Source organism: Mustela lutreola, chromosome 7, assembly GCF_030435805.1.
Source record: "Mustela lutreola isolate mMusLut2 chromosome 7, mMusLut2.pri, whole genome shotgun sequence".
NCBI classification, from domain to species: Eukaryota; Metazoa; Chordata; class Mammalia; order Carnivora; family Mustelidae; genus Mustela; species Mustela lutreola.
This window is the reverse complement of record NC_081296.1, coordinates 55,941,075-55,956,503: the sequence shown is the minus strand read 5'-3', so window position 1 is coordinate 55,956,503 and position 15,429 is coordinate 55,941,075. Positions and strand designations below refer to the sequence as shown.

General features: G+C 39.5%; 2 long non-coding RNA genes across 6 annotated transcripts in view; one reads left to right on the top strand and one right to left on the bottom strand.

Moving 5' to 3' along the window:
• The window catches only part of LOC131835993 (uncharacterized), a 24,132-nt gene extending 18,249 nt beyond the window's left edge, over nt 1-5,883 (top strand). For 2 of the 3 annotated variants that reach the window (XR_009355452.1, XR_009355450.1), the window contains exon 3: nt 4,244-5,883. This is a non-coding gene — a long non-coding RNA (uncharacterized LOC131835993). The remainder of the gene's footprint in view (nt 1-4,243) is intronic. The other variant, XR_009355451.1, reaches the window with a different exon arrangement.
• On the bottom strand, nt 3,209-15,429 carry LOC131835994 (uncharacterized). Of its 3 annotated transcripts, XR_009355454.1 has the most exons (6): nt 14,051-15,429; nt 13,905-13,965; nt 13,499-13,625; nt 10,861-11,129; nt 10,401-10,581; nt 3,209-3,648 (listed from the first exon to the last, which is right to left on the bottom strand). It is a non-coding gene; the product is annotated as an uncharacterized LOC131835994 (long non-coding RNA). The 3 variants fall into 3 exon arrangements; XR_009355453.1 differs by having other exon boundaries at nt 10,861-13,625; XR_009355455.1 differs by lacking the exon at nt 3,209-3,648 and adding an exon at nt 6,010-6,954 and having other exon boundaries at nt 10,861-13,625.

The window sequence follows — 15,429 nt, the reverse complement described above, 5'->3', positions numbered from 1 at the left end:
TTGATCCTTTCCATTTTTCTGGTCCTATTTCACTTATTTCCACTCTGATCTTTATAATTTCCTTCCTTTTGCTAATTTTGGGCTTGTTTTTCTATTCTTTGGGGGGGGGTTATTTGTAATTTTTCTAATTCCTTAACATGTTTATTGCTATAAACTTTCAGAACTGCTTTTACTACATCCTGTAAAATTTGATATGCTGTGTTTCCATTTTCATTTGTTTCAAGGTAAATCTTTATTTCCCTTTTGATTTCTTCTTTGACATATTTGCTGTTCAAAAGTATGTTGTGTAGTTTCCACATATTTGTAAATTTTCTGGTCTCCCTCTTCTTGTTTCCTAGTTTCATACCATTATGGTCTGAAAAGGTAGGTGATGTGGTTTCAGTCTTCATAAATTTGTGCCTTATCATGTAATCTGTCCTGGAAAATATTTCATGTGCACTGAAGAAGTATAGGTATTCTGCCTCTGTTCGATAGAATGCTCTAATAGGTCTGTTAAGTTCTTTTGTTCTATAGTTCGGTTTAGTTTGTTGACTTTATATCTGGATGAGTTATTCATTGCTGACAGTGGAGTACTGAAGTCCCCTACTATTACTGTATTGTTGTCTGTTTCTCCCTTTAGATCTGTATTTGCTTAATAAATTTTAGTGATCCAATGTTGGATGCATATATGTTTACTATTGTTATACCTTCCTGATGTATTGACTGTTGTATCATTACATAATGACCTTCTTTGTCTCTGTTTTTAGGCTTGACCTCTATTTTGTCTGTTATAAGTAAAGCTATGCCCACTTTCATTTGGTTTCCACTTGCATGGAATATTCTCTTAATTCCTTCACCTTGAGCCTGTGTGTATCTTAAAAAGTTGAGATGAGTTTCTTGTAGGCAGCATATGGCTGGGTCTTGTTTTTATCCATCAAGCTACTCTGTGCCTTTTGATTGAAGAATTCAGTCCATTTATATTGAGTGAGTATTGATTTGTATTTGTATTTTGTATTTATATTTTGGGCATAATAGTACTGCTCTTCTATTTAGCCTTCTGGTTGTTTCTTTTTCCCTATGTTTCTGTCTGCCTTTATAACGTGGTGGTTTTCTGTGATTTGATCAGCCTCCCCTTTTTTGTTTTGTGACTTTTTATGGACTTTTGCTTTGTGATTGCCATGTGACTTATATAATACATCTAAGAGTCCTTTTTATCCTGATAGCACTTTATCTTCATTTAAAGGTTCCACCCTTTTACTCCTCCCCATTTATATTTCTGATGTCATAGTATACCTTTTTTTGCAGTGATTCATTGAGGAATTATAGTGATAGTTTTGTTGTTGTTCTTTTTCTTAAGCCTTTATATTATAATTAACTGGTTAACACATTATTTTAATATACAGTTTTCTAAATGTTGTTTACTTTTGTCCCTAATAGGTTATTTCATGTGCTTTTATGTCACTAATTAGCATCTTTCCATTTCAGCTTGGAGGACTCCTTTCGGTATTTCTTGCAAGCCAGATCTAGTAGTGAGATCCCTCAGTTTTAGTAGGGAAAGCCTTTATTTCTCCTTCATACCTGAAGCATATCTTTTTCAGATAAAGTGTTCTGGGTTAGCAGTTATTTTTCAGCACTTCAGTGCACCATTCCACTTCCTCCTGGTGTGTAGAATTTCTGAGAAACCCATCAGTAAGCTAATGGAAATTCCTTTGTAGGTCACTTTCTTTGTTCCCTGGGTACTTTTTTTTTTTTTTTTTTTTTTTTAAATAAAACAGGTGTCTTGGAGATCATCTTTTTGCATTGAGATAATAGTGTTCTCTTAGCTTCTTAGACTTCTCTATTTCCTTCCCCAGGTAGGTTTGGGAAGTTCTGTTCTATCTCTAAATACACTCTCTCCTCCCTTTTCACCTTCTTCTGGTAGTTCTGTTTTTCTCATCATACATGATTAGCTCTTGCAGGTGTTTGTTTTTTAATCTTAGCTTTCTTCTCCTGAATCATTCTTAATTCCTATCCTCTAAATCATTAATTTATTCTTTGATCTGATCTGCCCGATTTCTTTTTTTTTTTTTTTTTTAAGATTTTGTTTATTTATTTGAGAGAGATCACAAGTAGGCTGAGAGGCAAGCAGAGCAGGGTGGGGAAGCAGACTCCCTGCTAAGCAGAGAGCCTGATGCAGGGCTCGATCCTAGGACCCCGGGATCATGACCTGAGCTGAACACAGAGGCTTTAACCCACTGAGCCACCCAGGCGCCCCTGATCTGTCCTATTTCTTAAGCTCTCTAATGCATTTCTTCATCTCATTCACTGAATTTGTCAGCTCTAGAATTTGGCTTTTTTAAATTTCAAATTCCTTGGTTAAAAACAAAACAAAACAAAACAAAACCTCCTGTTCAGTCATTTTATTCCTAAATTGAATCACATAAGTTTTCTTATAGGCTCATCAGATTTATAATCGCTATTTTGAATTGCTTGTCAGTTAAATCACAGTAGTTTGCACCTTTGGTTCAGCAGAGAGGAATGTTTGGTGATTCCTTATCACTGTGGTTTTTATAGTGCTCAATTAGCACACTGTCCTCAGTTGTCTACTTTGGTATAGTTCAACAAAGTGGCCATTGCAGACCTTTCTTTTGTTTTCCAGAAGGTGGTGCAATAGCTCAGGTTTTGGCTTCTCCCCAGTTGAGCTGGTTCTGGAGCAGCACTAAGGACTGCCTATAAAAAAAGCTAATCCAGAAGCTGGCAACAGAGGTAGGGGGTGAGAGGAAGTGTAGGCTTAGCATCGTACTTTGGGGTTGCCTCCATGCTGTTAGGGGGAAGAAACCTGGAACAGGGTACTCCCAGAGGTCCTTGTGCAGACCTCCTACTGAAATCCTAAAGCAGACAGGGAATGTTCCTTCAGTGTCCTTTGATAATTTTATTTGTGTGTTCCCCTTTCCTCTCTCCCCCCAGTCAAGGAGGTCCCTCCTCAAAGCTGCAAAGTTGTGCTGCTGAGAATAAATGGGTCCCTGTTTTGAAACGGTTCCTTTGTGTGCTTTAATACAGGTAGCCCCAACATGAGAGAAACAAATGCACATTAGCTCAATGCAAAGGTGCTAGGAGTATGTGTTAAATGACTGTCACACAACTTTGTATTTCTTAGTGTTTATTTCAGTTCTTTTTGCATATCTAAAGGTCAGAAAGTAGATATATACATACAAATTTCAAAACAACTTCCTAAAATGGCTTTAGTTTGAATTGTCAAATATGTCTAAAGTGCATTCTTGCAAGCTAATCTACAGCAGCATTTGTTATAAAAAAAAAAAAAAAAGTATTCAGAAAAGAGCAGGAGAAGTCACACAAAAAAGTGATTTACGTATATTTTTCCTTAATCACCCAGGACAAAGCACTTGTGCAAATTAGTTATTAAGTATACAAGATATATACAAAACAGTAGCATTATGGAAAAGTTCACATGGCAGGGCATAGAATATAAACAGTGTGCTGAAGCTTAGGTATCTTTGGAACCATAGGGGGAATATGATCTGCACCAGTGTATGATGTATCTGAGGTCTGTGATATTCAACAAAGCTGAGAGGTGACTCAGAAGACTCCTGGCATGTCTTTGGAGAAATCACCAATATAAATGAAAATGCTCTTTGGTTACTGAGACTGTCAGGTCATGGTTTCTTGTGCCTACAATGTGAAAACCAGCATTTAGTATTGACTTTTGCATTCATAGCAATTGGATCTCTGAGGAAAGGCTTTACGAGAACTCAGGTTTTATTGTGGGAAAGTTCAAATCCTGAGAAAGCAAGTAACAGTTATAAAATATGGGTATCCACTATTAAACTTAGAGAGCAGGATTCCTGCCTGCATCCTATTGCAGTGACTTTGCAACTTGCCTAAGGAATATGTGTGTTAAAAATGGACACAAAGGGGCGCCTGGGTGGCTCAGTGGGTTAAGCCGCTGCCTTCGGCTCAGGTCATGATCTCAGGGTCCTGGGATCGAGTCCCGCATCGGGCTCTCTGCTCAGCAGGAAGCCTGCTCCCCTCTCTCTGTCTCTCTCTCTGCCTGCCTCTCCGTCTACTTGGATCTCTCTCTGTCAAATAAATAAATAAAATCTTAAAAAAAAAAAAAAATGGACACAAAGACTTGCATAGGTAAACATTTGAAAGGGGTAAATTAATATGGAAAAGGAATAGACCAGACTCTTGTGTATGTGCTTAACAGAAGGAAAGGTGAGATTCCTTCCCCTACCATAAATTCCACTATTCTGTTTTATTTTAGTGAACATTTACCACTATAACGAGATCAAGAGGCAAGTTCGGAGAAATGAATTACACGAAGAGATGTCATCCTTGACTGAAGCCTCCAGCCTCCCTCCTTACAGGTGATCTCAGTCAGCCTCTGAGAGCATTAGGAGCACTAGCCAAGTGTGAATAAGCATGAGCAATCTCCCTTAACTCCTATTACTGCTCTCACTGAGCCTTCTGACATGCTCAGCCCCACTGCTGCAGTCTGCTAGAGGGCCCAGCTGTTCCAAGGGGTAAACAAAAACCACGTATGTCCTCTTAAAAGTGGATGTTAGGGAGATGGGGTGATACTGGAAATACTAGAGGAAGAAGCACACGCACAGAAAGGCCCAGTTAGTCAGAACTCACTTGGGTTGTGCATGATGCTGATATCCAGGTCCCAGATGAGATCCTGCTCTCATCTCCACAGCCACAGAACACGGATAAGAAAATTACAGAAAAGGAAAAGATCAGCTCCTCTATAGTCTGTAAACACAGTTGTGCTCAGATGGGTTCATCCATGGTGGGATCCCACATTGCTTTCTAGTGCAGCACAGACAGCTATGTTAACAGGTATGTGCAGGTTATTTGACATAGGCCACAAAAGATGGTGAGCTGGAAAAGTCTCTAGAGGTCATGCAGGTAATTTCCTTGAGAGGGTTAGTGGCCAGAGCTTGGCTTTCTAATGCCACTTACCCTTCCTGCGCTTGCTCTAGAAGAGCCTCCCTTTAGCTAGAGTAACATTGAATAACCGTTCCACAGGGAACTTGAGCTTCTGTGAAGATCCCCACCAATTTGATGTGAATTGTTCTACAGTGATGCCCTCTGACTTGAATCTCCGGTCCTTTCCCTCTACACTGAAACCAGGGACCTTGAACCAGAGAACTCCTATAAGGAGCAGACCCAAACAAACATGAGAACCACGGCAGGTTTGTGGAGACAGGCCTGCCTATAGGCTGCACTGGCAATGTGAGATCAGACCCCAGCTGCTTCTGAGAGCAGGAAAAGCTGGAGCCGGGAGGGTTAAAATAGGTTGCCTTAACTTTTATGAAGCAGACATATTTAATTTTTACCCCTACCCTGGTTTCTACATCAGTCCCTTCAGACTCTACCATCTGGTGGGGCATGTGCTGCTATGGAAGTTCTTCATTTGACTGTGGAAAAAGGGGAAACATGATGCAACAATTATTTTTGCATTTAAGAATAGGAAAAATACTAGAAATAGGACATCACTACATTCCTTCAGTTAATTAATGCTACATCTTATAGGATATTGTGTTCTGCAAGAAGCAGCAAAGAAGTCTGTAGCCCTCTGAAGAGATTCATCTGCCACTCACCCAGTTGGCAATTCTTATTTTAAAGTCTCAATATCCATAACCTGAACAGATTGTCCACCACCTCTTGTTTTATAGACATTACACTGAAGCAGACAGGAAAGATCAGCATTATACTTTGATATAACTGAATGATAAACATGTATTTCAAACTGAACTTAAGATTCTCCATGAAACAGTAAAGAAAGTCCTATTCACAAGTGCTTCAGACTGTGCCTATTAAAGTACTTCAGAAATTATCTCAGTAAACAAAAGAAGTCCAGTGCAATAAAATCAGTAACATTCTCAAATTGCAAAAAAATGTGTATTCCTTTTTTTTCCAGTCTATAATTTAAAAACTACACCAAGGATTAAGAAATCTACCAGAAATTTCTGAATGTTCTAAGGCATTATACTTTCCTCTGGATATACCACCCCGCTCATTTTACAGTCTTATTTGTAACTCTGGTTATAATTAAGAACCATCCTCTAAATTTTTTCTAATTGGCTTTTCTCTGATTATTCACTGACTCTGATCAAAGGGTAATTTTTCTATAGGCTAGGGAAGGGAAAGGGATCTGGGTAGCTCAGTGATAAAATGTTGATAGATCACATTTTAACGTGGGCTTTTTTTTTTTTTTAAAGATTTATTTATTTGACAGAGATCACAAGTAGGCAGAGAAGCAGGCAGAGAGAGAGGAGGAAGCAGGCTCCCCGCTGAGCAGAGAGCCCGATGTGGGCTCTATCCCAGAACCCTGGGATCATGACCTGAGCCGAAGGCAGAGGCTTTAACCCACTGACCCACCCAGGCACCCCATAACTTGGGCTTCTTATCTGGAACTGACAAATGGTATTTCTTTGGATCTGCTTCTTAAGTAGTGGCTGAAACTAACTCTACAGTATGTTATAGATTTGGAATTCCTTGAACAGAATCCTGAGGACCTGAGCCTCATTCACTAGAGAGCAGCTGACTTAGTCAGAGTTTAGCAGATTTACAGCCTGAGCAGTTCCTTTAGTTTTCTAACAGACAAAAAGGTTCTATCAATACCCATTCATCTTTGTTGACACTGCCTGTGAGTCATCAAAGGAGGAGAAGAGTAAGTGGTTTTTTTGCAAAGCTGACTTTCTGTATGTTTTTTGTCCTCTGTCAATTTGTTTTTGCCTTGATTAGTTTAGTTTCAATCTCCTCGTTGGAGACTGGTTCCTGGGGGGTCAGCATGTACTTCTCACACTTAGCTAGTGCCTTTTCATTTGCAGCAGATACTGTGATGGCAGGACGGACCTGTGGCTGCATGAATCTCTCAGTTTGCACGTTAGGGGCAGGCTTATGATCTACCCATCTGTCTCCTGCAGAGGGAGATCGTCTGTGGCAGAGGTGAACTGGTGGTGCGTTCTGATCAGGCAGAAAGAGGAATCAAGAAACAAGCATAACCCAGAATTAATTTAAGGGTATTATTAGAAGTCAGCAGGTTTGGCTACATTAGTTGATGACAGTATCAAAACAAATGCATAAACCTTTTCAAAAGTAAATATGTTATTCAGATAATTTAAATGTTCTCTTTGTATTTAACCACACAACCAACAAACATCTTTTAATACTGCTTGTTTAGTATACATTCTACCAAGGAGCGCTCCTTTCAACAAAACAATGTAAGAAAAAATTCTGGCTATGCTTTTTTTTTTTTTTTTAAGATTTTATTTATTTATTTATTTGACAGAGAAAAAGATCACAAGTAGGCAGAGAGGCAGCAGAGAAAGAGGGGGAAGCAGGCTCCCTGCTGAGCAGAGAGCCCGATGCGAGGCTCGATCCCAGGACCCTGAGATCATGACCTGAGCCGAAGGCAGAGGCTTAACCCACTGAGCCACTCAGGCGCCCCACTGGCTATGCTTTCTTGTGTAGGTGGTTTTACATTCTCTATCAAAACCATTATTTGTGCCTCCTATTTTAAGGTAATCTGTTAGGTCCACAACTATGCTAAAAACTTCAAATGAGGTCAGTAAAAGCTCTAAACTTCTACAGAACATTCCATATACAAAGACAATAAATAAGCAAAAACTAATGGACTTTATGGTACATAATGCTAAAGAACATAAGATATAATAAGAACCCTATGTATAAAATGATTAAGAGACTGACTATAAATGAAATACTTCTATTTTGAGATCTTAAAATCTCCAGTAGAACTTCTTGACAAGTTCAAACACAATAATGGCTAAAACATGCCAACTATTTTTTTCTCAAATATTTCATAAATATTCCAAGAACCAAACCAAATGTAGTATCAATCAGTCTGTATCAGTCTTTAACAAGTTAAAAACTTGTTGCTTCCAGCCAACTATCATGTAAATCCGGGAAAGTTAAATTTAGCATGTTCAGTCTAAGGAAATGCATTTCACATACAGGACATAGTTCCAAAGACAACTCACTGGTTGAGATGTCTCCTGTTTGTGTAGCTGAAAGCAAATTAAAGTCTGTCACATGCCAAATCCTCCCAGCCTGGTCACGGACAAAGATCCTAACTTTAGGAAGTCTGTCTGGAGAACTGAAGCATTTCCCCTATGTAATCACAAGCAACAGCTGCTGGTGCTAAGTCATTGTTACTATAGAACGTGGGCCATAGAGTTGGCCACAAAAGATGCCCACACTGCCAGCAACCCAGGAAATTTTCCCTTTTAAAAAGTGACCTGATGTTGAACAAAGTTAGGCTCTCGTGACCTACCGTTTAGCAAAGGTGATAGTTTTCCTGAACACATTTAGCAATACGCACATTATGAAACTGGCTTCAGAAAGATAAATGACTACAATCTGCTATTTACCAAATCAGATATTTTCATCTTCTTCACTGAAATATAAATTCAGCCCACCTAACATAATTTTTGGCCAACAAACCTGGGTACATAGATGCTAGCCTAAACTTTGCTGCACTTCTAAAGAGATTTGATTTCAAGTGAGAAGTTAAAGGCTCTCTAGTAAATCCTCTTAAATATCTGAGAGCAGAATTAGTTAAACTAAGCATAAGCAAGCCTTGAATAGTGTTCACTCTCTAAAGTTTCATGAAAAATAAAGGGAATTTATCAGAGTTAATCAGAAAAATCAGTCACCATAATTTGCTCCCTAAAAAGGTTTCAAGCAAAATTTGTAAAGAACTTAATCTTTAGAGTCATCTGTTGTCTTGGTAAATACCTTGCAATTCATCACTATCCCTTAGTAAGCAAAAGTATGGGCCATCTAAATGAAACTCATCTGTACCCTAAATTATACAAGAAAATTCAAAGCAAAATACTATTAGATTAATTTGTTAAAAGACAAATTCTAAAATAGCTATAGTAAGATTTTACTAAATATAAATCCACATTAACTTGGTCCATTTATTCAGAGTCAAAGGAAAAACTTTACCTTAATCCTTTAGAAGAAAATTTAAACACGAATTTCTTTAAACACTGTTGACTGAGGCCAAGTCCTTATAAATTGAGATAAAGGTCTTGAGATTAAAAGCAATTTACTAGACAGGCAAACCTTCAGTAGTTACAAAACAATAGGCCTGGACTATTGCAAAACACTGTCATGATAATCAAAAAAAGAGTGGGGGGGGGACTATTTTATATTAAAAGAGATTAAAGACACATAATAACCACATGCACGTTGTGAATAACCACATTCACTTTGTTATGATCATAGATGAAAAACAGAGGCTAATTTTAATTAATGTTAACTTTCTTAGGTTTGATAGACTGTTTATACAGGACAGTGTCCTTAGTAGGACTAAAAGTCACAAAGTATAGGGACTTCCTTTCAGAAGTTCAAGGAAAAAATGACTATGACAATTGGTGAATCCAGGTAAGGGGAAAAAATATTGTACCATTCTTTCAACTTTTGAGTTTGAAACTATTCAAAATAAGTTTGAGAAAACAATTTAAAAAATAGAAGTTCAGAAGCAGCAAAAAAACAAGAAGGAAAAAAAATGGAAAATGTGCTCTGAGACACTGTTCGCTGATTTTGTGGCTGCTTTTTAGCTTATGCAAAAGAAAGCCCAGATTACTCTGGGGCACGCATTGGCCAGGTGTTTTCAGATGAAGAGCTAGGCCTCAATCTCAGGGTGAGTTGTCACAGTAAGTAACAGAAAAATTAGCCCTTGTTTATATTTGGAGCTCACCCATCTTTCTATTGAACTTTCTGAATGAATCAAGTCACAAACCGCCCCCACCACCAGCAAACCCGCAATTCGCTACGGCCACCAGGCTTTAGGAGAATGCCGGCACTGACCCTGCAGCAGTGGTCCTCTTCTAGCTCTATCTCATTTCTGAATGTGGGAACCACCTCCCTGCCTTCCGTCCAGTACATCACTTGCCTTCTGACACAAGTTTTACTTTGTCCTGGCTCCTGCTGCCTACGCCTTGCAATAGCAGCGACATGGATAGGTGTGTTATACGGAGGAATTTTCTGTTCCCATTCCGAAATACAGGAGGCTACAGAAATGCAGCTGCAAGAATTAGAGCGCCTATGTAGCTGTGGCTGGTTCAGCAGCTGCTGGCTGGTGGGAAGCTGAGCAGTATAGTTACTAGAAAGCTAAAAAATGGAAGAGAAATAAGCAAGACTGAAACACAGGAACAATTCACTGCTTTTCTATCATTTTAGCACGTTAGAATAATTTTTACTGAGTCACTCCATGTTTTATTCTGAATTTGCAATAAATTTGTGTTTATGCTAAATTCAGAAATATTTAAATATAGAAGTTAGAGAAATACAATAATATAAAACAAATGGAGCATCCTAGAAAGTTACCTAATCTGAACACATTTTCTCTAGTTCAAGTGACTACCCCACCATGAAAAACTTACAGGTACTGGTGACAGAGAGACAGCTCTTTGAGTGGCTTTTTCCCTGGTCCCACTCCTGGGAGGGTCTCTCTGGCTTTTTGGCTTTGGGTTCAGTAACAGTAGCCTTCAGTTGTTTCAGTTTCTCATCTTTGACCCAGAGTTTATTTTGCATCTCCAGCTGCTTGGCTGCCACCCAGTGCTCCTAGGTTAACAAGAGGAACACACGGCTAATTCAGTCACACCAAACAAGCATCCCAGACCACACAGCCGCCTCGTTTCCTAAGAATGACAGTCTTCCCAGAGTCAAGCACACCTTGTCATGTCAGCTCTCTGGTCAGCCATTTTAAGGGCAGAGAAAGGAGACAGAATGGACTGAATGGTGGCTCCTGCTACCACCACCACCAAAACCCTAAGCCTAGGAACATGGATTCGGAACAGCTCGGGTGGAAGTCAGCCACCGTCCCGCAGGAGTGACACTCACGCATTCTTTCTCCCACTTAATGGTTGGTTGTCACCATGCCTTGCTTGTAGCCTGGCTTCTAGTCTGTGCTTGTCAGAAAACTGCTGCTAAAGTTACTGGTTCTGAGTCTCGAGTTCCTGTTGCAAAGTACGCTTGTCGTCTTCATAGATTGTAGTTGTCTTCTCTAAAATATCATTCTGGGAAGGCAGACCACTCTGTTCAGGATCTGGCTTGTAAACACTGCACGTAGCTGTGAACTGACTACTTTGGTGGTTTGCTCACAGGTATAGCTGTGGGAAGAAAAATCATGGAGAAAGCAGTTCCCTCTACAATGTTATCTGAATTCCTACTTCCATGCCTAGAAGTGAGAACTTCTAAACAAGGGCCTCACAGAAAAAGACAAAACTTAATTGACTTCATGTGATAATGATTTTCCCCTAAAATTTGCCCTGAATTTTGTTTTTTAGGCTGTTTTCAGAAGAGAGAACACTATATTGGTTGCAATGAGCTTCTGTCCAGAAGGAATGGGTACCCTTTAAAGGATATAGAGAAAACAAACCTATCATCCTAAGTCAAAAAGCAAGCTGTAACCAGAGCTAAACTCATGAAAGCCCTCTAGAAACTCACTTGTTTGGTTCAAGAACATTCTCTTCAACTGCTAAAGCCTACCTTTGAAAATTAAAGAGTACATTACCCTTCTAAAGCTCTTCACTCACATCCCTTCTCTTCTAGGGTGAGGTGTAGGGAGCTGGGGCTGCCTCTCCCCCAGTAAGCAGTAGTGAAAGGCTGGGAGGGCGAACAGCTAGGTTAGAGAGCAGTGCTAACCAGCCAGCATGCACATCCACTAAATCATGCCAAAACAAACCTTATACTCTCAAGTTTTGTTTTTCTTCTCCAGTCATTCTATTTCCAATTTCTGTCCTGAGATCACCCTTTCTTTTTCATGCAGTTTTCCTTGAATGTAGTTTTCTTTATTTAAAACAGCACTGTCAAATTCTTAATGCTTTAAACGTAATAGTGGAAACAAAGCACGCAGGCCAAGTTTACCCCAATTCCAAAATAACCAGTGAAATCAACTTTTATTAACCAGTATATAGCTATTCAGCAAATCATGACAGCCTGCAGCAGAAAACAAGTCAAGAAAGAAATCAAGAGTTTGGTTTCTAAATCTATGAGAGATATTCCTAGAAAAGCTAGTTTTTACGGAAAAGGAGAGTCTTTCATTCTGCGCTACGGCATTCCCTTGTCAGCTCTTACAGGTAAGTAATTTGGTTCAAAACAACTGCAAAAACAGAAATAACAGATTTAGGATCAGCTGGATGCAACTTGAAATCCCTGGAACACCAAGTACTAGTTAAATGACAGTTTTTCTGAGCACATTTCTTCCTTTCAAAATGGAGATATAGATTCCACTTATCTCACACCTTTCCTCTGAAGATTCAAATGAATTGATGATGATAAAAACCATAGACCTACTTAGCATTTGTAAGTACCAGGCTATTCACTGTTCTACATGATTCTCACATATTATCTCATTGCCACAACACCCTCTGAGGTAAGAACAGTTAAAATCCTCATTTTGCAGATAGGGAGGCCAAGAAATGGAAGATGAAATCATTTGCCCAAAGACATTTTTAAGATGTAATATTTATGAAGTGCCTTCCAAGTAACTAGTAGGAACTAAAAGCAAAGTAGCTATTATTCCCTTGTGTCTATTTCTGTAGATTTAAAAAAGGGAGAGAATACACACATACCTGTTTCTTCTGTTTTACGAGCTGTGGGAAAGTTCCTTGTCAGTCTAATTTAACAGTCCTTTCAGGACTACAAAGTGCAGAAACAGATAATCCTTCCTTAAGATCTGCCCCACCAGGGGGCGCCTGGCTGGCTCAGTGGGTCAGGCTTCTGCCTTCAGCTCAGGTCATCATCTCAGGGTCCAGGAAGGAGCCCCGCATCTGGCTCTCCGCTCGGCGGGGAGCCTGCATCCCCCCCCCCCCCCCTCTGACTGCCTGTCTGCCTACTTCTGATCTCTGTCTAATTAATTAATTAATTGATTGATTGATTTAAAAAAAAAAAAAAAGATCTCCCCCAAGAACTCAAATTTGTTAAAATTTCTGTAGTTGAAATGATTGCAGACCGCTTTTGGCCCTTAAATTGTTTGTGAAATTCATTGATCATCATCTGCCATAAGTGATGTCATTTCTCTAATGCCTCAATCGGTCTGGGAAGAGTCTGCTCATCGTTGATATCTAAAAGTTCACAGGACAGCAGAAGTGGAAAACTCTGTAAAACCACTTCTGTAACAAGTGGTTCTGCGTTGAATTATAAAAAATTATAAGAAGTTACACAGGAGAGAAAGCTTACTTAAACAAGTTGATACACTTGTGATTAGAACCCCCCAGTTCAGTGAGCCATGTGCTTTCTTGAGTTGTCCCAATCATACCTCCTTAAAAATGAGTTTAAAAAAAAAAGTGGGGAAAATAAGTTATAGTATGTAACAAAAAAAGACTCATTTATACTTTGGTTTTTGTTTTTTTGTTTTTTTTCCTTTTCTTTGCACTTGGTTCTTGAGAGGAAGGGAAGTAGTTCTCTACTGTGAAATCAATCTTAAGGAGAGAGACTGACAGACATCAGCATGCACATGTTGTGGCACAAATATTACCATCTCCAACTGGTCCTCCCCAAGCCTGGTTTTGGTGTCTCCTTCCAGGCGTCAAACCACATATTGCCTTGTCCACTGGTCTTGCCACTTCAACTTCTTGGGTCACTTCTGCAAATCCTGTGGCTTGCTAGACACAAAACATATCAGAGGGAGTTTTTGGTTTTATAAATCAGCATATTCAAGTCTTTCAGAAATTACTCAATGAAACAATAAATTGGTCATTAGTTCACTTCTGTAACTAATGGTTCTGTATCAGTTTTAAAAATATTTAAAATGTCATTCTTCACATCCAAATGTTGTCACCATAGAAACGCTGAGACTTTATAAGATAAATACATCAGAATTACCAAGCACTCTTCATAATCTTCAGCCTTTGGATTCACACACACGATCATGCTTACTTTACCTTCCCCATCAAAGTAGTTCTTGAACAGATGGGTTAACTTTGAATCTCGGTATGGAACCATCTGTAAATACATTAAAACCCAAATATATAAGGCACAAGAATGCACACAAACAAAGCTCTGCAAATGATGACCGGCTGTCGCTTACTTTGTTAGTTCCATATATTTGGTTCTCTCTCAGGACTTCCATACATGTTCTTTGCATCATTAATGACTGATTAATGTTACCTGACAGGAAAATATAGACAGAAGACATCTGAAAACAATACAGTAGCTACAATGTGGTCTGTCTGCCTATAAAATCCCCACTTCATTGAAATACTATATGGAAATTACAACTAATGGGTTTTGGTGGCCCAGTCTAAGGAGCTGTCCCCACATGGCCTGGCCTGGCTGTACTTCAGGAGTATTTTAATAGCAGTGTTTCAGGAGGGGGTTAATACCATCCTTCAAGGATTCTATCAAAAGGACTATCTGTGGAATGCACCATTATATATTTCATGGCCCATCAAGTTTCTAACAAATCTTGAACTCTGTGAAAAAGTATATTAAATGCAGATGTTTAATATCCTCATATTAAAATATTATCTCAAAAGCCTCAGGCTTCATCAGCACTGAAATCCCACCTCACCCCTGCCTGCACCCAGAGGGGCTCCTGTCTCCAACTAACTCTGTCCCCTCCACATCCAAACAAGAAATTCAGTTTTTGTTTTTGGGTTTTAATCTCTACACCCATTGTGGGGCTTGAACGCACAACCCTGAGGTCAAGAGTCTCAGGGTTGCTCTATTGAGTCAGCCAGGTGGCCCCAAACAAGGATTACTAAGGCAATGCAGCTGTTAGTTCTAACCACTCATTTGGATTTCTGAGCCAAGCCTCCAGTGATGCAGGAGAGCTCACTTGCAGAGACCCCCAAAAACATTAGCTAACTCCAACTGTGCTCTCATCCTTGGTCACTTCTCAAAACACAGAGCTCATCTGTGTCTCCATAATGTCCCATGATTCATGACTCTTCTTCCTTGACCCCAACTCCCAGAGTCCTTCCTACTTCCACTGTGCTCTCTGGAGCCCAAATTCCTGTTACCGGACTTCCCTATGTCTTCACACCTCTCACAGAGAGCTCTACCCATCTCTAATTACCATGATTTCTTAACCTGGGGTCCATATTGTCCATGGGTACATTTCAGGAAGTCTGTATACTGGATGGGAAATAAATTATACCTTTTATTTTTTCCAGACTTCTGAAATAGCATTTCCTTTCAATTATGAATGTAGGCCAAAACATAATATTAGTGGTATCTGTGATTTTTGTCAGTACAAATCATAGGTAATTTTTTTTTAAGATTTTATTTATTTATCAGAGAGAGGGGGGGGAAGAGAGTGAGCACAGGCAGACAGAATGGCAGGCAGAGGCAGAGGGAGAAGCAGGCTCCCTGCTGAGCAAGGAGCCCGATGTGGGACTCGATCCCAGGATGCTGGGATCATGACCTGAGCTGAAGGCAGCTGCTCAACCAACTGAGCCACCCAGG